General features: G+C 58.0%; 10 non-coding genes and 4 pseudogenes across 10 annotated transcripts; all 14 read right to left on the bottom strand.

Annotated features, from left to right (window-relative positions):
* Nucleotides 1–579: 579 nt before the first annotated feature.
* Nucleotides 580–698, bottom strand: LOC146675861 (5S ribosomal RNA; annotated as a pseudogene).
* Nucleotides 699–2,825: 2,127 nt separating this feature from the next.
* LOC146675860 (5S ribosomal RNA) lies at nucleotides 2,826–2,944 on the bottom strand. Its single transcript, XR_014911297.1, has one exon. It is a non-coding gene; the product is annotated as a 5S ribosomal RNA (ribosomal RNA).
* Nucleotides 2,945–4,361: 1,417 nt separating this feature from the next.
* On the bottom strand, nucleotides 4,362–4,480 carry LOC146675859 (5S ribosomal RNA). The gene has a single exon (XR_014911285.1). It is a non-coding gene; the product is annotated as a 5S ribosomal RNA (ribosomal RNA).
* A 1,697-nt stretch (nucleotides 4,481–6,177) lies between these two features.
* Nucleotides 6,178–6,296, bottom strand: LOC146675858 (5S ribosomal RNA). The gene has a single exon (XR_014910976.1). It is a non-coding gene; the product is annotated as a 5S ribosomal RNA (ribosomal RNA).
* Nucleotides 6,297–7,873: 1,577 nt separating this feature from the next.
* Nucleotides 7,874–7,992, bottom strand: LOC146675857 (5S ribosomal RNA). Its single transcript, XR_014911274.1, has one exon. It is a non-coding gene; the product is annotated as a 5S ribosomal RNA (ribosomal RNA).
* Nucleotides 7,993–9,168: 1,176 nt separating this feature from the next.
* Nucleotides 9,169–9,287, bottom strand: LOC146675856 (5S ribosomal RNA). Its single transcript, XR_014910974.1, has one exon. It is a non-coding gene; the product is annotated as a 5S ribosomal RNA (ribosomal RNA).
* Nucleotides 9,288–10,543: 1,256 nt separating this feature from the next.
* LOC146675855 (5S ribosomal RNA) lies at nucleotides 10,544–10,662 on the bottom strand (annotated as a pseudogene).
* Nucleotides 10,663–11,957: 1,295 nt separating this feature from the next.
* LOC146675854 (5S ribosomal RNA) lies at nucleotides 11,958–12,076 on the bottom strand (annotated as a pseudogene).
* A 1,021-nt stretch (nucleotides 12,077–13,097) lies between these two features.
* Nucleotides 13,098–13,216, bottom strand: LOC146675853 (5S ribosomal RNA). Its single transcript, XR_014910973.1, has one exon. It is a non-coding gene; the product is annotated as a 5S ribosomal RNA (ribosomal RNA).
* An 863-nt stretch (nucleotides 13,217–14,079) lies between these two features.
* Nucleotides 14,080–14,198, bottom strand: LOC146675852 (5S ribosomal RNA). The gene has a single exon (XR_014910972.1). It is a non-coding gene; the product is annotated as a 5S ribosomal RNA (ribosomal RNA).
* A 1,181-nt stretch (nucleotides 14,199–15,379) lies between these two features.
* Nucleotides 15,380–15,498, bottom strand: LOC146675851 (5S ribosomal RNA; annotated as a pseudogene).
* A 1,302-nt stretch (nucleotides 15,499–16,800) lies between these two features.
* On the bottom strand, nucleotides 16,801–16,919 carry LOC146675850 (5S ribosomal RNA). Its single transcript, XR_014910971.1, has one exon. It is a non-coding gene; the product is annotated as a 5S ribosomal RNA (ribosomal RNA).
* Nucleotides 16,920–18,017: 1,098 nt separating this feature from the next.
* LOC146675849 (5S ribosomal RNA) lies at nucleotides 18,018–18,136 on the bottom strand. Its single transcript, XR_014911263.1, has one exon. It is a non-coding gene; the product is annotated as a 5S ribosomal RNA (ribosomal RNA).
* Nucleotides 18,137–19,954: 1,818 nt separating this feature from the next.
* Nucleotides 19,955–20,073, bottom strand: LOC146675848 (5S ribosomal RNA). The gene has a single exon (XR_014910970.1). It is a non-coding gene; the product is annotated as a 5S ribosomal RNA (ribosomal RNA).
* Nucleotides 20,074–21,065: the final 992 nt, after the last annotated feature.

Genomic DNA, 21,065 nt, shown 5'->3' with positions numbered 1-21,065 from the left:
GTGGCCTGAGCAAGAGCCACAGGCCCTGGTGTGGTGTAAGTGGCCTCAGCCAGCAGCCACAGGCCCTGGTGTGGTGTAAGTCGCCTCAGCCAGAAGCCACAGGCACTGGTGTGGTGTAAGTGGCCTCAGCCAGCAGCAAAAGGGCCCTGGTGTGGTGTAAGACGCCTCAGCCAGCAGCCACAGGCCCTGGTGTGGTGTAGGTGGCCTCAGCCAGCAGCCACAGGCCCTGGTGTGGTGTAAGTGGCCTCAATAGCAACTAAGGCCCTGGTGTGGTGTAAGTGGCTTCAGCCAGCAGCCACAGGCTCTGGTGTGGTGTAACTGGCCTCAGCCAGCAGCCACAGGCCCTGGTGTGGTGTAAGTGGCCTCAGCCAGAGCCACAGGCCCTGATGTGGTGTAAGTGGCCCCAGCCGGTCACTCAGGCCCTGGTGTGGTGTAGGTGGCATCAGCTAGCAGCACAAGACATTGGAAAAGAGCCAAAAGCAGTGTCGTTAATGTGCCCTCATTAATGGGCAGCTGCTTTTGGTCTTTTAATACACCCCTTCTCTGGATCAAAAGCGGTTCAATGACATGAAAATGAAAGGCTTACAGCACCAGGTATTCCCAGGCAGTCTCCCATCCAACTACTAACCAAGCCCAGGCCTGCTTAGCTTCCGAGATGAGACGAGGTCGGGCGTGCTCAGGGTGGTATGGCCGTAAGCTGCTGGCTCCAGCACAATGTCTCACTTTATGGATTCAAGTGATTAGGTGGCAAGTACCTGAAGTTACGAAGACAATCCTATAACCATACCTGCATGTTTGCATAATACCCTAACCCAAAGGCTCAGTTTGGCATTTATCCAACAGCACAGGCCCTGGATTGTTGAAGATGGCCTCAGGAACCAGCACAGGGCCTGGTGTGTTGTACATGGCCACAGCAAGCAGCACAGGGCCTGGTTTGGTGAAGATGGCCTCGGCCAGAAGCGCAGGGCCTGGTGTGATGTGAGTGGCCTGAGCAAGAGCCACAGGCCTTGGTGTGGTGTAAGTGGCCTCAGCCAGCAGCCACAGGCCCTGGTGTGGTGTAAGTCGCCTCAGCCAGAAGCCACAGGCACTGGTGTGGTGTAAGTGGCCTCAGCCAGCAGCAAAAGGGCCCTGGTGTGGTGTAAGTGGCCTCAGCCAGCAGCCACAGGCCCTGGTGTGGTGTAGGTGGCCTCAGCCAGCAGCCACAGGCCCTGGTGTGGTGTAAGTGGCCTCAGCCAGCAGCCACAGGCCCTGGTGTGGTGTAGGTGGCCTCAGCCAGCAGCCACAGGCCCTGGTGTGGTGTAAGTGGCCTCAGCCAGAAGCCACAGGCACTGGTGTGGTGTAAGTGGCCTCAGCCAGCAGCCACAGGCCCTGGTGTGGTGTAAGTGGCCTCAGCCAGTGCCACAGGCCCTGGTGTGGTGTAAGTGGCCACAGCAAGCAGCACAGGGCCTGGTTTGGTGAAGATGGCCTCGGCCAGAAGCGCAGGGCCTGGTGTGATGTGAGTGGCCTGAGCAAGAGCCACAGGCCTTGGTGTGGTGTAAGTGGCCTCAGCCAGCAGCCACAGGCCCTGGTGTGGTGTAAGTCGCCTCAGCCAGAAGCCACAGGCACTGGTGTGGTGTAAGTGGCCTCAGCCAGCAGCCACAGGCCCTGGTGTGGTGTAGGTGGCCTCAGCCAGCAGCCACAGGCCCTGGTGTGGTGTAAGTGGCCTCAGCCAGCAGCCACAGGCCCTGGTGTGGTGTAAGTGGCCTCAGCCAGTGCCACAGGCCCTGGTGTGGTGTAAGTGGCCTGAGCAAGAGCCACAGACCCTGGTGTGGTGTAATTGGCCTCAGCCAGCAGCCACAGGCCCTGGTGTGGTGTAAGTCGCCTCAGCCAGAAGCCACAGGCACTGGTGTGGTGTAAGTGGCCTCAGCCAGCAGCAAAAGGGCCCTGGTGTGGTTTAAGTCGCCTCAGCCAGCAGCCACAGGCCCTGGTGTGGTGTAGGTGGCCTCAGCCAGCAGCCACAGGCCCTGGTGTGGTGTAAGTGGCCACAGCAAGCAGCACAGGGCCTGGTTTGGTGAAGATGGCCTCGGCCAGAAGCGCAGGGCCTGGTGTGATGTGAGTGGCCTGAGCAAGAGCCACAGGCCTTGGTGTGGTGTAAGTGGCCTCAGCCAGCAGCCACAGGCCCTGGTGTGGTGTAAGTCGCCTCAGCCAGAAGCCACAGGCACTGGTGTGGTGTAAGTGGCCTCAGCCAGCAGCAAAAGGGCCCTGGTGTGGTGTAAGTGGCCTCAGCCAGCAGCCACAGGCCCTGGTGTGGTGTAGGTGGCCTCAGCCAGCAGCCACAGGCCCTGGTGTGGTGTAAGTGGCCTCAGCCAGCAGCCACAGGCCCTGGTGTGGTGTAAGTGGCCTCAGCCAGTGCCACAGGCCCTGGTGTGGTGTAAGTGGCCTGAGCAAGAGCCACAGACCCTGGTGTGGTGTAAGTGGCCTGAGCAAGAGCCACAGACCCTGGTGTGGTGTAATTGGCCTCAATAGCAACTAATGCCCTGGTGTGGTGTAGGTGGCCTCAGCCAGCAGCCACAGGCCCTGGTGTGGTGTAAGTGGCCTCAGCCAGCAGCCACAGGCCCTGGTGTGGTGTAAGTGGCCTCAGCCAGAGCCACAGGCCCTGATGTGGTGTAAGTGGCCCCAGCCGGTCACTCAGGCCCTTGTGTGGTGTAGGTTGCATCAGCTAGCAGCACAAGACATTGGAAAAGAGCCAAAAGCAGTGTCGTTAATGTGCCCTCATTAATGGGCAGCTGCTTTTGGTCTTTTAATACACCCCTTCTCTGGATCAAAAGCGGTTCAATGACATGAAAGGCTTACAGCACCAGGTATTCCCAGGTAGTCTCCCATCCAAGTACTAACCAAGCCCAGCCCTGCTTAGCTTCCGAGATCAGACGAGGTCGGGCGTGCTCAGGGTGGTATGGCCGTAAGCTGCTGGCTCCAGCACAATGTCTCAATTTATGGATTCAAGTGATTAGGTGGCAAGTACCTGAAGTTACGAAGACAATCCTATAACCATACCTGCATGTTTGCATAATACCCTAACCCAAAGGCTCAGTTTGGCATTTATCCAACAGCACAGGCCCTGGATTGTTGAAGATGGCCTCAGGGACCAGCACAGGGCCTGGTGTGTTGTACATGGCCACAGCAAGCAGCACAGGGCCTGGTTTGGTGAAGATGGCCTCGGCCAGAAGCGCAGGGCCTGGTGTGATGTGAGTGGCCTGAGCAAGAGCAACAGGCCTTGGTGTGGTGTAAGTGGCCTCAGCCAGCAGCCACAGGCCCTGGTGTGGTGTAAGTGGCCTGAGCAAGAGCCACAGACCCTGGTGTGGTGTAATTGGCCTCAGCCAGCAGCCACAGGCCCTGGTGTGGTGTAAGTCGCCTCAGCCAGAAGCCACAGGCACTGGTGTGGTGTAAGTGGCCTCAGCCAGCAGCAAAAGGGCCCTGGTGTGGTTTAAGTCGCCTCAGCCAGCAGCCACAGGCCCTGGTGTGGTGTAGGTGGCCTCAGCCAGCAGCCACAGGCCCTGGTGTGGTGTAAGTGGCCACAGCAAGCAGCACAGGGCCTGGTTTGGTGAAGATGGCCTCGGCCAGAAGCGCAGGGCCTGGTGTGATGTGAGTGGCCTGAGCAAGAGCCACAGGCCTTGGTGTGGTGTAAGTGGCCTCAGCCAGCAGCCACAGGCCCTGGTGTGGTGTAAGTCGCCTCAGCCAGAAGCCACAGGCACTGGTGTGGTGTAAGTGGCCTCAGCCAGCAGCAAAAGGGCCCTGGTGTGGTGTAAGTGGCCTCAGCCAGCAGCCACAGGCCCTGGTGTGGTGTAGGTGGCCTCAGCCAGCAGCCACAGGCCCTGGTGTGGTGTAAGTGGCCTCAGCCAGCAGCCACAGGCCCTGGTGTGGTGTAAGTGGCCTCAGCCAGTGCCACAGGCCCTGGTGTGGTGTAAGTGGCCTGAGCAAGTGCCACAGGCCCTGGTGTGGTGTAAGTGGCCTGAGCAAGAGCCACAGACCCTGGTGTGGTGTAATTGGCCTCAATAGCAACTAATGCCCTGGTGTGGAGTAGGTGGCCTCAGCCAGCAGCCACAGGCCCTGGTGTGGTGTAAGTGGCCTCAGCCAGCAGCCACAGGCCCTGGTGTGGTGTAAGTGGCCTCAGCCAGAGCCACAGGCCCTGATGTGGTGTAAGTGGCCCCAGCCGGTCACTCAGGCCCTTGTGTGGTGTAGGTTGCATCAGCTAGCAGCACAAGACATTGGAAAAGAGCCAAAAGCAGTGTCGTTAATGTGCCCTCATTAATGGGCAGCTGCTTTTGGTCTTTTAATACACCCCTTCTCTGGATCAAAAGCGGTTCAATGACATGAAAAGGAAAGGCTTACAGCACCAGGTATTCCCAGGTAGTCTCCCATCCAAGTACTAACCAAGCCCAGCCCTGCTTAGCTTCCGAGATCAGACGAGGTCGGGCGTGCTCAGGGTGGTATGGCCGTAAGCTGCTGGCTCCAGCACAATGTCTCAATTTATGGATTCAAGTGATTAGGTGGCAAGTACCTGAAGTTACGAAGACAATCCTATAACCATACCTGCATGTTTGCATAATACCCTAACCCAAAGGCTCAGTTTGGCATTTATCCAACAGCACAGGCCCTGGATTGTTGAAGATGGCCTCAGGAACCAGCACAGGGCCTGGTGTGTTGTACATGGCCACAGCAAGCAGCACAGGGCCTGGTTTGGTGAAGATGGCCTCGGCCAGAAGCGCAGGGCCTGGTGTGAAGTGAGTGGCCTGAACAAGAGCAACAGGCCTTGGTGTGGTGTAAGTGGCCTCAGCCAGCAGCCACAGGCCCTGGTGTGGTGTAAGTCGCCTCAGCCAGAAGCCACAGGCACTGGTGTGGTGTAAGTGGCCTCAGCCAGCAGCAAAAGGGCCCTGGTGTGGTGTAAGTGGCCTCAGCCAACAGCCACAGGCCCTGGTGTGGTGTAGGTGGACTCAGCCAGCAGCCACAGGCCCTGGTGTGGTGTAAGTGGCCTCAGCCAGTGCCACAGGCCCTGGTGTGGTGTAAGTGGCCTGAGCAAGAGCCACAGGCCCTGGTGTGGTGTAAGTGGCCTGAGCAAGAGCCACAGACCCTGGTGTGGTGTAATTGGCCTCAATAGCAACTAATGCCCTGGTGTGGTGTAGGTGGCCTCAGCCAGCAGCCACAGGCCCTGGTGTGGTGTAGGTGGCCTCAGCCAGCAGCCACAGGCCCTGGTGTGGTGTAAGTGGCCTCAGCCAGAAGCCACAGGCACTGCTGTGGTGTAAGTGGCCTCAGCCAGCAGCAAAAGGGCCCTGGTGTGGTGTAAGTCGCCTCAGCCAGCAGCCACAGGCCCTGGTGTGGTGTAAGTGGCCTCAGCCAGAAGCCACAGGCACTGGTGTGGTGTAAGTGGCCTCAGCCAGCAGCAAAAGGGCCCTGGTGTGGTGTAGGTGGCCTCAGCCAGCAGCCACAGGCCCTGGTGTGGTGTAAGTGGCCTCAGCCAGTGCCACAGGCCCTGGTGTGGTGTAAGTGGCCTGAGCAAGAGCCACAGGCCCTGGTGTGGTGTAATTGGCCTCAGCCAGCAGCCACAGGCCCTGGTGTGGTGTAAGTGGCCTCAGCCAGAAGCCACAGGCACTGGTGTGGTGTAAGTGGCCTCAGCCAGCAGCCACAGGCCCTGGTTTGGTGTAGGTGGCCTCAGCCAGCAGCCACAGGCCCTGGTGTGGTGTAAGTGGCCTCAGCCAGTGCCACAGGCCCTGGTGTGGTGTAAGTGGCCTGAGCAAGAGCCACAGGCCCTGGTGTGGTGTAAGTGGCCTCAGCCAGTGCCACAGGCCCTGGTGTGGTGTAATTGGCCTCAGCCAGCAGCCACAGGCCCTGGTGTGGTGTAGGTGGCCTCAGCCAGCAGCCACAGGCCCTGGTGTGGTGTAAGTGGCCTCAGCCAGCAGCCACAGGCCCTGGTGTGGTGTAAGTGGCCTCAGCCAGAGCCACAGGCCCTGATGTGGTGTAAGTGGCCCCAGCCGGTCACTCAGGCCCTTGTGTGGTGTAGGTTGCATCAGCTAGCAGCACAAGACATTGGAAAAGAGCCAAAAGCAGTGTCGTTAATGTGCCCTCATTAATGGGCAGCTGCTTTTGGTCTTTTAATACACCCCTTCTCTGGATCAAAAGCGGTTCAATGACATGAAAATGAAAGGCTTACAGCACCAGGTATTCCCAGGCAGTCTCCCATCCAAGTACTAACCAAGCCCAGCCCTGCTTAGCTTCCGAGATCAGACGAGGTCGGGCGTGCTCAGGGTGGTATGGCCGTAAGCTGCTGGCCCCAGCACAATGTCTCAATTTATGGATTCAAGTGATTAGGTGGCAAGTACCTGAAGTTACGAAGACAATCCTATAACCATACCTGCATGTTTGCATAATACCCTAACCCAAAGGCTCAGTTTGGCATTTATCCAACAGCACAGGCCCTGGATTGTTGAAGATGGCCTCAAGAACCAGCACGGGACCTGGTGTGTTTTACATGGCCACAGCAAGCAGCACAGGGCCTGGTTTGGTGAAGATGGCCTCGGCCAGAAGCGCAGGGCCTGGTGTGATGTGAGTGGCCTGAGCAAGAGCAACAGGCCTTGGTGTGGTGTAAGTGGCCTCAGCCAGCAGCCACAGGCCCTGGTGTGGTGTAAGTCGCCTCAGCCAGAAGCCACAGGCACTGGTGTGGTGTAAGTGGCCTCAGCCAGCAGCCACAGGCCCTGGTGTGGTGTAGGTGGCCTCAGCCAGCAGCCACAGGCCCTGGTGTGGTGTAAGTGGCCTCAGCCAGCAGCCACAGGCCCTGGTGTGGTGTAAGTGGCCTCAGCCAGTGCCACAGGCCCTGGTGTGGTGTAATTGGCCTCAGCCAGCAGCCACAGGCCCTGGTGTGGTGTAAGTCGCCTCAGCCAGAAGCCACAGGCACTGGTGTGGTGTAAGTGGCCTCAGCCAGCAGCAAAAGGGCCCTGGTGTGGTTTAAGTCGCCTCAGCCAGCAGCCACAGGCCCTGGTGTGGTGTAGGTGGCCTCAGCCAGCAGCCACAGGCCCTGGTGTGGTGTAAGTGGCCACAGCAAGCAGCACAGGGCCTGGTTTGGTGAAGATGGCCTCGGCCAGAAGCGCAGGGCCTGGTGTGATGTGAGTGGCCTGAGCAAGAGCCACAGGTCTTGGTGTGGTGTAAGTGGCCTCAGCCAGCAGCCACAGGCCCTGGTGTGGTGTAAGTCGCCTCAGCCAGAAGCCACAGGCACTGGTGTGGTGTAAGTGGCCTCAGCCAGCAGCAAAAGGGCCCTGGTGTGGTGTAAGTGGCCTCAGCCAGCAGCCACAGGCCCTGGTGTGGTGTAGGTGGCCTCAGCCAGCAGCCACAGGCCCTGGTGTGGTGTAAGTGGCCTCAGCCAGCAGCCACAGGCCCTGGTGTGGTGTAAGTGGCCTCAGCCAGTGCCACAGGCCCTGGTGTGGTGTAAGTGGCCTGAGCAAGAGCCACAGACCCTGGTGTGGTGTAAGTGGCCTGAGCAAGAGCCACAGACCCTGGTGTGGTGTAATTGGCCTCAATAGCAACTAATGCCATGGTGTGGTGTAGGTGGCCTCAGCCAGCAGCCACAGGCCCTGGTGTGGTGTAAGTGGCCTCAGCCAGCAGCCACAGGCCCTGGTGTGGTGTAAGTGGCCTCAGCCAGAGCCACAGGCCCTGATGTGGTGTAAGTGGCCCCAGCCGGTCACTCAGGCCCTTGTGTGGTGTAGGTTGCATCAGCTAGCAGCACAAGACATTGGAAAAGAGCCAAAAGCAGTGTCGTTAATGTGCCCTCATTAATGGGCAGCTGCTTTTGGTCTTTTAATACACCCCTTCTCTGGATCAAAAGCGGTTCAATGACATGAAAATGAAAGGCTTACAGCACCAGGTATTCCCAGGTAGTCTCCCATCCAAGTACTAACCAAGCCCAGCCCTGCTTAGCTTCCGAGATCAGACGAGGTCGGGCGTGCTCAGGGTGGTATGGCCGTAAGCTGCTGGCTCCAGCACAATGTCTCAATTTATGGATTCAAGTGATTAGGTGGCAAGTACCTGAAGTTACGAAGACAATCCTATAACCATACCTGCATGTTTGCATAATACCCTAACCCAAAGGCTCAGTTTGGCATTTATCCAACAGCACAGGCCCTGGATTGTTGAAGATGGCCTCAGGGACCAGCACAGGGCCTGGTGTGTTGTACATGGCCACAGCAAGCAGCACAGGGCCTGGTTTGGTGAAGATGGCCTCGGCCAGAAGCGCAGGGCCTGGTGTGATGTGAGTGGCCTGAGCAAGAGCAACAGGCCTTGGTGTGGTGTAAGTGGCCTCAGCCAGCAGCCACAGGCCCTGGTGTGGTGTAAGTCGCCTCAGCCAGAAGCCACAGGCACTGGTGTGGTGTAAGTGGCCTCAGCCAGCAGCAAAAGGGCCCTGGTGTGGTGTAAGTGGCCTCAGCCAGCAGCCACAGGCCCTGGTGTGGTGTAGGTGGCCTCAGCCAGCAGCCACAGGCCCTGGTGTGGTGTAAGTGGCCTCAGCCAGTGCCACAGGCCCTGGTGTGGTGTAAGTGGCCTGAGCAAGAGCCACAGACCCTGGTGTGGTGTAATTGGCCTCAATAGCAACTAATGCCCTGGTGTGGTGTAGGTGGCCTCAGCCAGCAGCCACAGGCCCTGGTGTGGTGTAAGTGGCCTCAGCCAGCAGCCACAGGCCCTGGTGTGGTGTAAGTGGCCTCAGCCAGTGCCACAGGCCCTGGTGTGGTGTAAGTGGCCTGAGCAAGAGCCACAGGCCCTGGTGTGGTGTAAGTGGCCTGAGCAAGAGCCACAGACCCTGGTGTGGTGTAATTGGCCTCAATAGCAACTAATGCCCTGGTGTGGTGTAGGTGGCCTCAGCCAGCAGCCACAGGCCCTGGTGTGGTGTAAGTGGCCTCAGCCAGCAGCCACAGGCCCTGGTGTGGTGTAAGTGGCCTCAGCCAGAGCCACAGGCCCTGATGTGGTGTAAGTGGCCCCAGCCGGTCACTCAGGCCCTTGTGTGGTGTAGGTTGCATCAGCTAGCAGCACAAGACATTGGAAAAGAGCCAAAAGCAGTGTCGTTAATGTGCCCTCATTAATGGGCAGCTGCTTTTGGTCTTTTAATACACCCCTTCTCTGGATCAAAAGCGGTTCAATGACATGAAAATGAAAGGCTTACAGCACCAGGTATTCCCAGGCAGTCTCCCATCCAAGTACTAACCAAGCCCAGCCCTGCTTAGCTTCCGAGATCAGACGAGGTCGGGCGTGCTCAGGGTGGTATGGCCGTAAGCTGCTGGCTCCAGCACAATGTCTCAATTTATGGATTCAAGTGATTAGGTGGCAAGTACCTGAAGTTACGAAGACAATCCTATAACCATACCTGCATGTTTGCATAATACCCTAACCCAAAGGCTCAGTTTGGCATTTATCCAACAGCACAGGCCCTGGATTGTTGAAGATGGCCTCAGGAACCAGCACAGGGCCTGGTGTGTTGTACATGGCCACAGCAAGCAGCACAGGGCCTGGTTTGGTGAAGATGGCCTCGGCCAGAAGCGCAGGGCCTGGTGTGATGTGAGTGGCCTGAGCAAGAGCAACAGGCCTTGGTGTGGTGTAAGTGGCCTCAGCCAGCAGCCACAGGCCCTGGTGTGGTGTAAGTCGCCTCAGCCAGAAGCCACAGGCACTGGTGTGGTGTAAGTGGCCTCAGCCAGCAGCCACAGGCCCTGGTGTGGTGTAAGTGGCCTCAGCCAGTGCCACAGGCCCTGGTGTGGTGTAAGTGGCCTGAGCAAGAGCCACAGGCCCTGGTGTGGTGTAAGTGGCCTGAGCAAGAGCCACAGGCCCTGGTGTGGTGTAATTGGCCTCAATAGCAACTAATGCCCTGGTGTGGTGTAGGTGGCCTCAGCCAGCAGCCACAGGCCCTGGTGTGGTGTAAGTTGCCTCAGCCAGCAGCCACAGGCCCTGGTGTGGTGTAAGTGGCCTCAGCCAGAAGCCACAGGCACTGGTGTGGTGTAAGTGGCCTCAGCCAGCAGCAAAAGGGCCCTGGTGTGGTGTAAGTCGCCTCAGCCAGCAGCCACAGGCCCTGGTGTGGTGTAGGTGGCCTCAGCCAGTGCCACAGGCCCTGGTGTGGTGTAAGTGGCCTCAGCCAGTGCCACAGGCCCTGGTGTGGTGTAAGTGGCCTGAGCAAGAGCCACAGGCCCTGGTGTGGTGTAAGTGGCCTCAGCCAGTGCCACAGGCCCTGGTGTGGTGTAATTGGCCTCAGCCAGCAGCCACAGGCCCTGGTGTGGTGTAAGTGGCCTCAGCCAGCAGCCACAGGCCCTGGTGTGGTGTAAGTGGCCTCAGCCAGAGCCACAGGCCCTGATGTGGTGTAAGTGGCCCCAGCCGGTCACTCAGGCCCTTGTGTGGTGTAGGTTGCATCAGCTAGCAGCACAAGACATTGGAAAAGAGCCAAAAGCAGTGTCGTTAATGTGCCCTCATTAATGGGCAGCTGCTTTTAGTCTTTTAATACACCCCTTCTCTGGATCAAAAGCGGTTCAATGACATGAAAATGAAAGGCTTACAGCAGCAGGTATTGCCAGGCAGTCTCCCATCCAAGTACTAACCAAGCCAAGCCCTGCTTAGCTTCCGAGATCAGACGAGGTCGGGCGTGCTCAGGGTGGTATGGCCGTAAGCTGCTGGCTCCAGCACAATGTCTCAATTTATGGATTCAAGTGATTAGGTGGCAAGTACCTGAAGTTACGAAGACAATCCTATAACCATACCTGCATGTTTGCATAATACCCTAACCCAAAGGCTCAGTTTGGCATTTATCCAACAGCACAGGCCCTGGATTGTTGAAGATGGCCTCAGGGACCAGCACAGGGCCTGGTGTGTTGTACATGGCCACAGCAAGCAGCACAGGGCCTGGTTTGGTGAAGATGGCCTCGGCCAGAAGCGCAGGGCCTGGTGTGATGTGAGTGGCCTGAGCAAGAGCAACAGGCCTTGGTGTGGTGTAAGTGGCCTCAGCCAGCAGCCACAGGCCCTGGTGTGGTGTAAGTGGCCTGAGCAAGAGCCACAGGCCTTGGTGTGGTGTAAGTGGCCTCAGCCAGCAGCCACAGGCCCTGGTGTGGTGTAAGTCGCCTCAGCCAGAAGCCACAGGCACTGGTGTGGTGTAAGTGGCCTCAGCCAGCAGCAAAAGGGCCCTGGTGTGGTGTAAGTGGCCTCAGCCAGCAGCCACAGGCCCTGGTGTGGTGTAGGTGGCCTCAGCCAGCAGCCACAGGCCCTGGTGTGGTGTAAGTGGCCTCAGCCAGCAGCCACAGGCCCTGGTGTGGTGTAAGTGGCCTCAGCCAGCAGCCACAGGCCCTGGTGTGGTGTAAGTGGCCTCAGCCAGTGCCACAGGCCCTGGTGTGGTGTAAGTGGCCTGAGCAAGAGCCACAGACCCTGGTGTGGTGTAATTGGCCTCAGCCAGCAGCCACAGGCCCTGGTGTGGTGTAAGTCGCCTCAGCTAGAAGACACAGGCACTGGTGTGGTGTAAGTGGCCTCAGCCAGCAGCAAAAGGGCCCTGGTGTGGTGTAAGTCGCCTCAGCCAGCAGCCACAGGCCCTGGTGTGGTGTAGGTGGCCTCAGCCAGCAGCCACAGGCCCTGGTGTGGTGTAAGTGGCCTCAATAGCAACTAAGGCCCTGGTGTGGTGTAAGTGGCTTCAGCCAGCAGCCACAGGCTCTGTTGTGGTGTAACTGGCCTCAGCCAGCAGCCACAGGCCCTGGTGTGGTGTAAGTGGCCTCAGCCAGAGCCACAGGCCCTGATGTGGTGTAAGTGGCCCCAGCCGGTCACTCAGGCCCTTGTGTGGTGTAGGTTGCATCAGCTAGCAGCACAAGACATTGGAAAAGAGCCAAAAGCAGTGTCGTTAATGTGCCCTCATTAATGGGTAGCTGCTTTTTGTCTTTTAATACACCCCTTCTCTGGATCAAAAGCGGTTCAATGACATGAAAGGCTTACTGCACCAGGTATTCCCAGGCAGTCTCCCATCCAAGTACTAACCAAGCCCAGCCCTGCTTAGCTTCCGAGATCAGACGAGGTCGGGCGTGCTCAGGGTGGTATGGCCGTAAGCTGCTGGCTCCAGCACAATGTCTCAATTTATGGATTCAAGTGATTAGGTGGCAAGTACCTGAAGTTACGAAGACAATCCTATAACCATACCTGCATGTTTGCATAATACCCTAACCCAAAGGCTCAGTTTGGCATTTATCCAACAGCACAGGCCCTGGATTGTTGAAGATGGCCTCAGGAACCAGCACAGGGCCTGGTGTGTTGTACATGGCCACAGCAAGCAGCACAGGGCCTGGTTTGGTGAAGATGGCCTCGGCCAGAAGCGCAGGGCCTGGTGTGATGTGAGTGGCCTGAGCAAGAGCAACAGGCCTTGGTGTGGTGTAAGTGGCCTCAGCCAGCAGCCACAGGCCCTGGTGTGGTGTAAGTCGCCTCAGCCAGAAGCCACAGGCACTGGTGTGGTGTAAGTGGCCTCAGCCAGCAGCAAAAGGGCCCTGGTGTGGTGTAAGTGGCCTCAGCCAGCAGCCACAGGCCCTGGTGTGGTGTAGGTGGCCTCAGCCAGCAGCCACAGGCCCTGGTGTGGTGTAAGTGGCCTCAGCCAGTGCCACAGGCCCTGGTGTGGTGTAAGTGGCCTGAGCAAGAGCCACAGGCCCTGGTGTGGTGTAAGTGGCCTGAGCAAGAGCCACAGGCCCTGGTGTGGTGTAAGTGGCCTGAGCAAGAGCCACAGACCCTGGTGTGGTGTAATTGGCCTCAGCCAGCAGCCACAGGCCCTGGTGTGGTGTAGGTGGCCTCAGCCAGCAGCCACAGGCCCTGGTGTGGTGTAAGTGGCCTCAGCCAGCAGCCACAGGCCCTGGTGTGGTGTAAGTGGCCTCAGCCAGAGCCACAGGCCCTGATGTGGTGTAAGTGGCCCCAGCCGGTCACTCAGGCCCTTGTGTGGTGTAGGTTGCATCAGCTAGCAGCACAAGACATTGGAAAAGAGCCAAAAGCAGTGTCGTTAATGTGCCCTCATTAATGGGCAGCTGCTTTTGGTCTTTTAATACACCCCTTCTCTGGATCAAAAGCGGTTCAATGACATGAAAATGAAAGGCTTACAGCACCAGGTATTCCCAGGCAGTCTCCCATCCAAGTACTAACCAAGCCCAGCCCTGCTTAGCTTCCGAGATCAGACGAGGTCGGGCGTGCTCAGGGTGGTATGGCCGTAAGCTGCTGGCGACAGCACAATGTCTCAATTTATGGATTCAAGTGATTAGGTGGCAAGTACCTGAAGTTACGAAGACAATCCTATAACCATACCTGCATGTTTGCATAATACCCTAACCCAAAGGCTCAGTTTGGCATTTATCCAACAGCACAGGCCCTGGATTGTTGAAGATGGCCTCAGGGACCAGCACAGGGCCTGGTGTGTTGTACATGGCCACAGCAAGCAGCACAGGGCCTGGTTTGGTGAAGATGGCCTCGGCCAGAAGCGCAGGGCCTGGTGTGATGTGAGTGGCCTGAGCAAGAGCAACAGGCCTTGGTGTGGTGTAAGTGGCCTCAGCCAGCAGCCACAGGCCCTGGTGTGGTGTAAGTTGCCTCAGCTAGAAGACACAGGCACTGGTGTAGTGTAAGTGGCCTCAGCCAGCAGCAAAAGGGCCCTGGTGTGGTGTAAGTCGCCTCAGCCAGCAGCCACAGGCCCTGGTGTGGTGTAGGTGGCCTCAGCCAGCAGCCACAGGCCCTGGTGTGGTGTAAGTGGCCTCAATAGCAACTAAGGCCCTGGTGTGGTGTAAGTGGCTTCAGCCAGCAGCCACAGGCTCTGTTGTGGTGTAACTGGCCTCAGCCAGCAGCCACAGGCCCTGGTGTGGTGTAAGTGGCCTCAGCCAGAGCCACAGGCCCTGATGTGGTGTAAGTGGCCCCAGCCGGTCACTCAGGCCCTGGTGTGGTGTAGGTGGCATCAGCTAGCAGCACAAGACATTGGAAAAGAGCCAAAAGCAGTGTCGTTAATGTGCCCTCATTAATGGGCAGCTGCTTTTGGTCTTTTAATACACCCCTTCTCTGGATCAAAAGCGGTTCAATGACATGAAAATGAAAGGCTTACAGCACCAGGTATTCCCAGGCAGTCTCCCATCCAAGTACTAACCAAGCCCAGCCCTGCTTAGCTTCCGAGATCAGACGAGGTCGGGCGTGCTCAGGGTGGTATGGCCGTAAGCTGCTGGCCCCAGCACAATGTCTCAATTTATGGATTCAAGTGATTAGGTGGCAAGTACCTGAAGTTACGAAGACAATCCTATAACCATACCTGCATGTTTGCATAATACCCTAACCCAAGGGCTCAGTTTGGCATTTATCCAACAGCACAGGCCCTGGATTGTTGAAGATGGCCTCAGGAACCAGCACAGGGCCTGGTGTGTTGTACATGGCCACAGCAAGCAGCACAGGGCCTGGTTTGGTGAAGATGGCCTCGGCCAGAAGCGCAGGGCCTGGTGTGATGTGAGTGGCCTGAGCAAGAGCAACAGGCCTTGGTGTGGTGTAAGTGGCCTCAGCCAGCAGCCACAGGCCCTGGTGTGGTGTAAGTCGCCTCAGCCAGAAGCCACAGGCACTGGTGTGGTGTAAGTGGCCTCAGCCAGCAGCAAAAGGGCCCTGGTGTGGTGTAAGTGGCCTCAGCCAGCAGCCACAGGCCCTGGTGTGGTGTAGGTGGCCTCAGCCAGCAGCCACAGGCCCTGGTGTGGTGTAAGTGGCCTCAGCCAGTGCCACAGGCCCTGGTGTGGTGTAAGTGGCCTCAGCCAGTGCCACAGGCCCTGGTGTGGTGTAAGTGGCCTGAGCAAGAGCCACAGACCCTGGTGTGGTGTAATTGGCCTCAGCCAGCAGCCACAGGCCCTGGTGTGGTGTAAGTTGCCTCAGCTAGAAGACACAGGCACTGGTGTGGTGTAAGTGGCCTCAGCCAGCAGCAAAAGGGCCCTGGTGTGGTGTAAGTCGCCTCAGCCAGCAGCCACAGGCCCTGGTGTGGTGTAGGTGGCCTCAGCCAGCAGCCACAGGCCCTGGTGTGGTGTAAGTGGCCTCAATAGCAACTAAGGCCCTGGTGTGGTGTAAGTGGCTTCAGCCAGCAGCCACAGGCTCTGTTGTGGTGTAACTGGCCTCAGCCAGCAGCCACAGGCCCTGGTGTGGTGTAAGTGGCCTCAGCCAGAGCCACAGGCCCTGATGTGGTGTAAGTGGCCCCAGCCGGTCACTCAGGCCCTGGTGTGGTGTAGGTGGCATCAGCTAGCAGCACAAGACATTGGAAAAGAGCCAAAAGCAGTGTCGTTAATGTGCCCTCATTAATGGGCAGCTGCTTTTGGTCTTTTAATACACCCCTTCTCTGGATCAAAAGCGGTTCAATGACATGAAAATGAAAGGCTTACAGCACCAGGTATTCCCAGGCAGTCTCCCATCCAAGTACTAACCAAGCCAAGCCCTGCTTAGCTTCCGAGATCAGACGAGGTCGGGCGTGCTCAGGGTGGTATGGCCGTAAGCTGCTGGCCCCAGCACAATGTCTCAATTTATGGATTCAAGTGATTAGGTGGCAAGTACCTGAAGTTACGAAGACAATCCTATAACCATACCTGCATGTTTGCATAATACCCTAACCCAAAGGCTCAGTTTGGCATTTATCCAACAGCACAGGCCCTGGATTGTTGAAGATGGCCTCAGGAACCAGCACAGGACCTGGTTTGGTGAAGATGGCCTCGGCCAGAAGCGCAGGGCCTGGTGTGAAGTGAGTGGCCTGAGCAAGAGCAACAGGCCTTGGTGTGGTGTAAGTGGCCTCAGCCAGCAGCCACAGGCCCTGGTGTGGTGTAAGTCGCCTCAGCCAGCAGCCACAGGCACTGGTGTGGTGTAAGTGGCCTCAGCCAGCAGCAAAAGGGCCCTGGTGTGGTGTAAGTGGCCTCAGCCAGCAGCCACAGGCCCTGGTGTGGTGTAGGTGGCCTCAGCCAGCAGCCACAGGCCCTGGTGTGGTGTAAGTGGCCTCAGCCAGCAGCCACAGGCCCTGGTGTGGTGTAAGTGGCCTCAGCCAGCAGCCACAGGCCCTGGTGTGGTGTAAGTGGCCTCAGCCAGTGCCACAGGCCCTGGTGTGGTGTAAGTGGCCTGAGCAAGAGCCACAGACCCTGGTGTGGTGTAATTGGCCTCAGCCAGCAGCCACAGGCCCTGGTGTGGTGTAAGTGGCCTCAGCCAGAAGCCACAGGCACTGGTGTGGTGTAAGTGGCCTCAGCCAGCAGCAAAAGGGCCCTGGTGTGGTGTAAGTCGCCTCAGCCAGCAGCCACAGGCCCTGGTGTGGTGTAGGTGGCCTCAGCCAGCAGCCACAGGCCCTGGTGTGGTGTAAGTGGCCTCAGCCAGTGCCACAGGCCCTGGTGTGGTGTAAGTGGCCTGAGCAAGAGCCACAGGCCCTGGTGTGGTGTAAGTGGCCTCAGCCAGTGCCACAGGCCCTGGTGTGGTGTAATTGGCCTCAGCCAGCAGCCACAGGCCCTGGTGTGGTGTAGGTGGCCTCAGCCAGCAGCCACAGGCCCTGGTGTGGTGTAAGTGGCCTCAGCCAGCAGCCACAGGCCCTGGTGTGGTGTAAGTGGCCTCAGCCAGAGCCACAGGCCCTGATGTGGTGTAAGTGGCCCCAGCCGGTCACTCAGGCCCTTGTGTGGTGTAGGTTGCATCAGCTAGCAGCACAAGACATTGGAAAAGAGCCAAAAGCAGTGTCGTTAATGTGCCCTCATTAATGGGCAGCTGCTTTTGGTCTTTTAATACACCCCTTCTCTGGATCAAAAGCGGTTCAATGACATGAAAATGAAAGGCTTACAGCACCAGGTATTCCCAGGCAGTCTCCCATCCAAGTACTAACCAAGCCCAGCCCTGCTTAGCTTCCGAGATCAGACGAGGTCGGGCGTGCTCAGGGTGGTATGGCCGTAAGCTGCTGGCTCCAGCACAATGTCTCAATTTATGGATTCAAGTGATTAGGTGGCAAGTACCTGAAGTTACGAAGACAATCCTATAACCATACCTGCATGTTTGCATAATACCCTAACCCAAAGGCTCAGTTTGGCATTTATCCAACAGCACAGGCCCTGGATTGTTGAAGATGGCCTCAGGGACCAGCACAGGGCCTGGTGTGTTGTACATGGCCACAGCAAGCAGCACAGGGCCTGGTTTGGTGAAGATGGCCTCGGCCAGAAGCGCAGGGCCTGGTGTGATGTGAGTGGCCTGAGCAAGAGCAACAGGCCTTGGTGTGGTGTAAGTGGCCTCAGCCAGCAGCCACAGGCCCTGGTGTGGTGTAAGTGGCCTGAGCAAGAGCCACAGACCCTGGTGTGGTGTAATTGGCCTCAGCCAGCAGCCACAGGCCCTGGTGTGGTGTAAGTGGCCTCAGCCAGAAGCCACAGGCACTGGTGTGGTGTAAGTGGCCTCAGCCAGCAGCAAAAGGGCCCTGGTGTGGTTTAAGTCGCCTCAGCCAGCAGCCACAGGCCCTGGTGTGGTGTAGGTGGCCTCAGCCAGCAGCCACAGGCCCTGGTGTGGTGTAAGTGGCCACAGCAAGCAGCACAGGGCCTGGTTTGGTGAAGATGGCCTCGGCCAGAAGCGCAGGGCCTGGTGTGATGTGAGTGGCCTGAGCAAGAGCCACAGGCCCTGGTGTGGTGTAAGTGGCCTGAGCAAGAGCCACAGACCCTGGTGTGGTGTAATTGGCCTCAATAGCAACTAATGCCCTGGTGTGGTGTAGGTGGCCTCAGCCAGCAGCCACAGGCCCTGGTGTGGTGTAAGTGGCCTCAGCCAGCAGCCACAGGCCCTGGTGTGGTGTAAGTGGCCTCAGCCAGAGCCACAGGCCCTGATGTGGTGTAAGTGGCCCCAGCCGGTCACTCAGGCCCTTGTGTGGTGTAGGTTGCATCAGCTAGCAGCACAAGACATTGGAAAAGAGCCAAAAGCAGTGTCGTTAATGTGCCCTCATTAATGGGCAGCTGCTTTTGGTCTTTTAATACACCCCTTCTCTGGATCAAAAGCGGTTCAATGACATGAAAAGGAAAGGCTTACAGCACCAGGTATTCCCAGGTAGTCTCCCATCCAAGTACTAACCAAGCCCAGCCCTGCTTAGCTTCCGAGATCAGACGAGGTCGGGCGTGCTCAGGGTGGTATGGCCGTAAGCTGCTGGCTCCAGCACAATGTCTCAATTTATGGATTCAAGTGATTAGGTGGCAAGTACCTGAAGTTACGAAGACAATCCTATAACCATACCTGCATGTTTGCATAATACCCTAACCCAAAGGCTCAGTTTGGCATTTATCCAACAGCACAGGCCCTGGATTGTTGAAGATGGCCTCAGGAACCAGCACAGGGCCTGGTGTGTTGTACATGGCCACAGCAAGCAGCACAGGGCCTGGTTTGGTGAAGATGGCCTCGGCCAGAAGCGCAGGGCCTGGTGTGAAGTGAGTGGCCTGAACAAGAGCAACAGGCCTTGGTGTGGTGTAAGTGGCCTCAGCCAGCAGCCACAGGCCCTGGTGTGGTGTAAGTCGCCTCAGCCAGAAGCCACAGGCACTGGTGTGGTGTAAGTGGCCTCAGCCAGCAGCAAAAGGGCCCTGGTGTGGTGTAAGTGGCCTCAGCCAGCAGCCACAGGCCCTGGTGTGGTGTAAGTCGCCTCAGCCAGAAGCCACAGGCACTGGTGTGGTGTAAGTGGCCTCAGCCAGCAGCAAAAGGGCCCTGGTGTGGTGTAAGTGGCCTCAGCCAACAGCCACAGGCCCTGGTGTGGTGTAGGTGGACTCAGCCAGCAGCCACAGGCCCTGGTGTGGTGTAAGTGGCCTCAGCCAGTGCCACAGGCCCTGGTGTGGTGTAAGTGGCCTGAGCAAGAGCCACAGGCCCTGGTGTGGTGTAAGTGGCCTGAGCAAGAGCCACAGACCCTGGTGTGGTGTAATTGGCCTCAATAGCAACTAATGCCCTGGTGTGGTGTAGGTGGCCTCAGCCAGCAGCCACAGGCCCTGGTGTGGTGTAGGTGGCCTCAGCCAGCAGCCACAGGCCCTGGTGTGGTGTAAGTGGCCTCAGCCAGAAGCCACAGGCACTGGTGTGGTGTAAGTGGCCTCAGCCAGCAGCAAAAGGGCCCTGGTGTGGTGTAAGTCGCCTCAGCCAGCAGCCACAGGCCCTGGTGTGGTGTAAGTGGCCTCAGCCAGAAGCCACAGGCACTGGTGTGGTGTAAGTGGCCTCAGCCAGCAGCAAAAGGGCCCTGGTGTGGTGTAGGTGGCCTCAGCCAGCAGCCACAGGCCCTGGTGTGGTGTAAGTGGCCTCAGCCAGTGCCACAGGCCCTGGTGTGGTGTAAGTGGCCTGAGCAAGAGCCACAGGCCCTGGTGTGGTGTAATTGGCCTCAGCCAGCAGCCACAGGCCCTGGTGTGGTGTAAGTGGCCTCAGCCAGAAGCCACAGGCACTGGTGTGGTGTAAGTGGCCTCAGCCAGCAGCCACAGGCCCTGGTTTGGTGTAGGTGGCCTCAGCCAGCAGCCACAGGCCCTGGTGTGGTGTAAGTGGCCTCAGCCAGTGCCACAGGCCCTGGTGTGGTGTAAGTGGCCTGAGCAAGAGCCACAGGCCCTGGTGTGGTGTAAGTGGCCTCAGCCAGTGCCACAGGCCCTGGTGTGGTGTAATTGGCCTCAGCCAGCAGCCACAGGCCCTGGTGTGGTGTAGGTGGCCTCAGCCAGCAGCCACAGGCCCTGGTGTGGTGTAAGTGGCCTCAGCCAGCAGCCACAGGCCCTGGTGTGGTGTAAGTGGCCTCAGCCAGAGCCACAGGCCCTGATGTGGTGTAAGTGGCCCCAGCCGGTCACTCAGGCCCTTGTGTGGTGTAGGTTGCATCAGCTAGCAGCACAAGACATTGGAAAAGAGCCAAAAGCAGTGTCGTTAATGTGCCCTCATTAATGGGCAGCTGCTTTTGGTCTTTTAATACACCCCTTCTCTGGATCAAAAGCGGTTCAATGACATGAAAATGAAAGGCTTACAGCACCAGGTATTCCCAGGCAGTCTCCCATCCAAGTACTAACCAAGCCCAGCCCTGCTTAGCTTCCGAGATCAGACGAGGTCGGGCGTGCTCAGGGTGGTATGGCCGTAAGCTGCTGGCCCCAGCACAATGTCTCAATTTATGGATTCAAGTGATTAGGTGGCAAGTACCTGAAGTTACGAAGACAATCCTATAACCATACCTGCATGTTTGCATAATACCCTAACCCAAAGGCTCAGTTTGGCATTTATCCAACAGCACAGGCCCTGGATTGTTGAAGATGGCCTCAAGAACCAGCACGGGACCTGGTGTGTTTTACATGGCCACAGCAAGCAGCACAGGGCCTGGTTTGGTGAAGATGGCCTCGGCCAGAAGCGCAGGGCCTGGTGTGATGTGAGTGGCCTGAGCAAGAGCAACAGGCCTTGGTGTGGTGTAAGTGGCCTCAGCCAGCAGCCACAGGCCCTGGTGTGGTGTAAGTGGCCTGAGCAAGAGCCACAGACCCTGGTGTGGTGTAATTGGCCTCAGCCAGCAGCCACAGGCCCTGGTGTGGTGTAAGTGGCCTCAGCCAGAAGCCACAGGCACTGGTGTGGTGTAAGTGGCCTCAGCCAGCAGCAAAAGGGCCCTGGTGTGGTTTAAGTCGCCTCAGCCAGCAGCCACAGGCCCTGGTGTGGTGTAGGTGGCCTCAGCCAGCAGCCACAGGCCCTGGTGTGGTGTAAGTGGCCACAGCAAGCAGCACAGGGCCTGGTTTGGTGAAGATGGCCTCGGCCAGAAGCGCAGGGCCTGGTGTGATGTGAGTGGCCTGAGCAAGAGCCACAGGCCCTGGTGTGGTGTAAGTGGCCTGAGCAAGAGCCACAGACCCTGGTGTGGTGTAATTGGCCTCAATAGCAACTAATGCCCTGGTGTGGTGTAGGTGGCCTCAGCCAGCAGCCACAGGCCCTGGTGTGGTGTAAGTGGCCTCAGCCAGCAGCCACAGGCCCTGGTGTGGTGTAAGTGGCCTCAGCCAGAGCCACAGGCCCTGATGTGGTGTAAGTGGCCCCAGCCGGTCACTCAGGCCCTTGTGTGGTGTAGGTTGCATCAGCTAGCAGCACAAGACATTGGAAAAGAG

The sequence above is a fragment of the Rhamphochromis longiceps genome, linkage group LG3 (genome assembly GCF_057381845.1).
Source record: "Rhamphochromis longiceps isolate RC_006_pf linkage group LG3, R_longiceps_female_GT1.1, whole genome shotgun sequence".
NCBI lineage: Eukaryota > Metazoa > Chordata > Actinopteri > Cichliformes > Cichlidae > Rhamphochromis > Rhamphochromis longiceps.
Note: the sequence above shows the minus strand (reverse complement) of the source record. Positions and strands in the feature narration are given on the sequence as shown.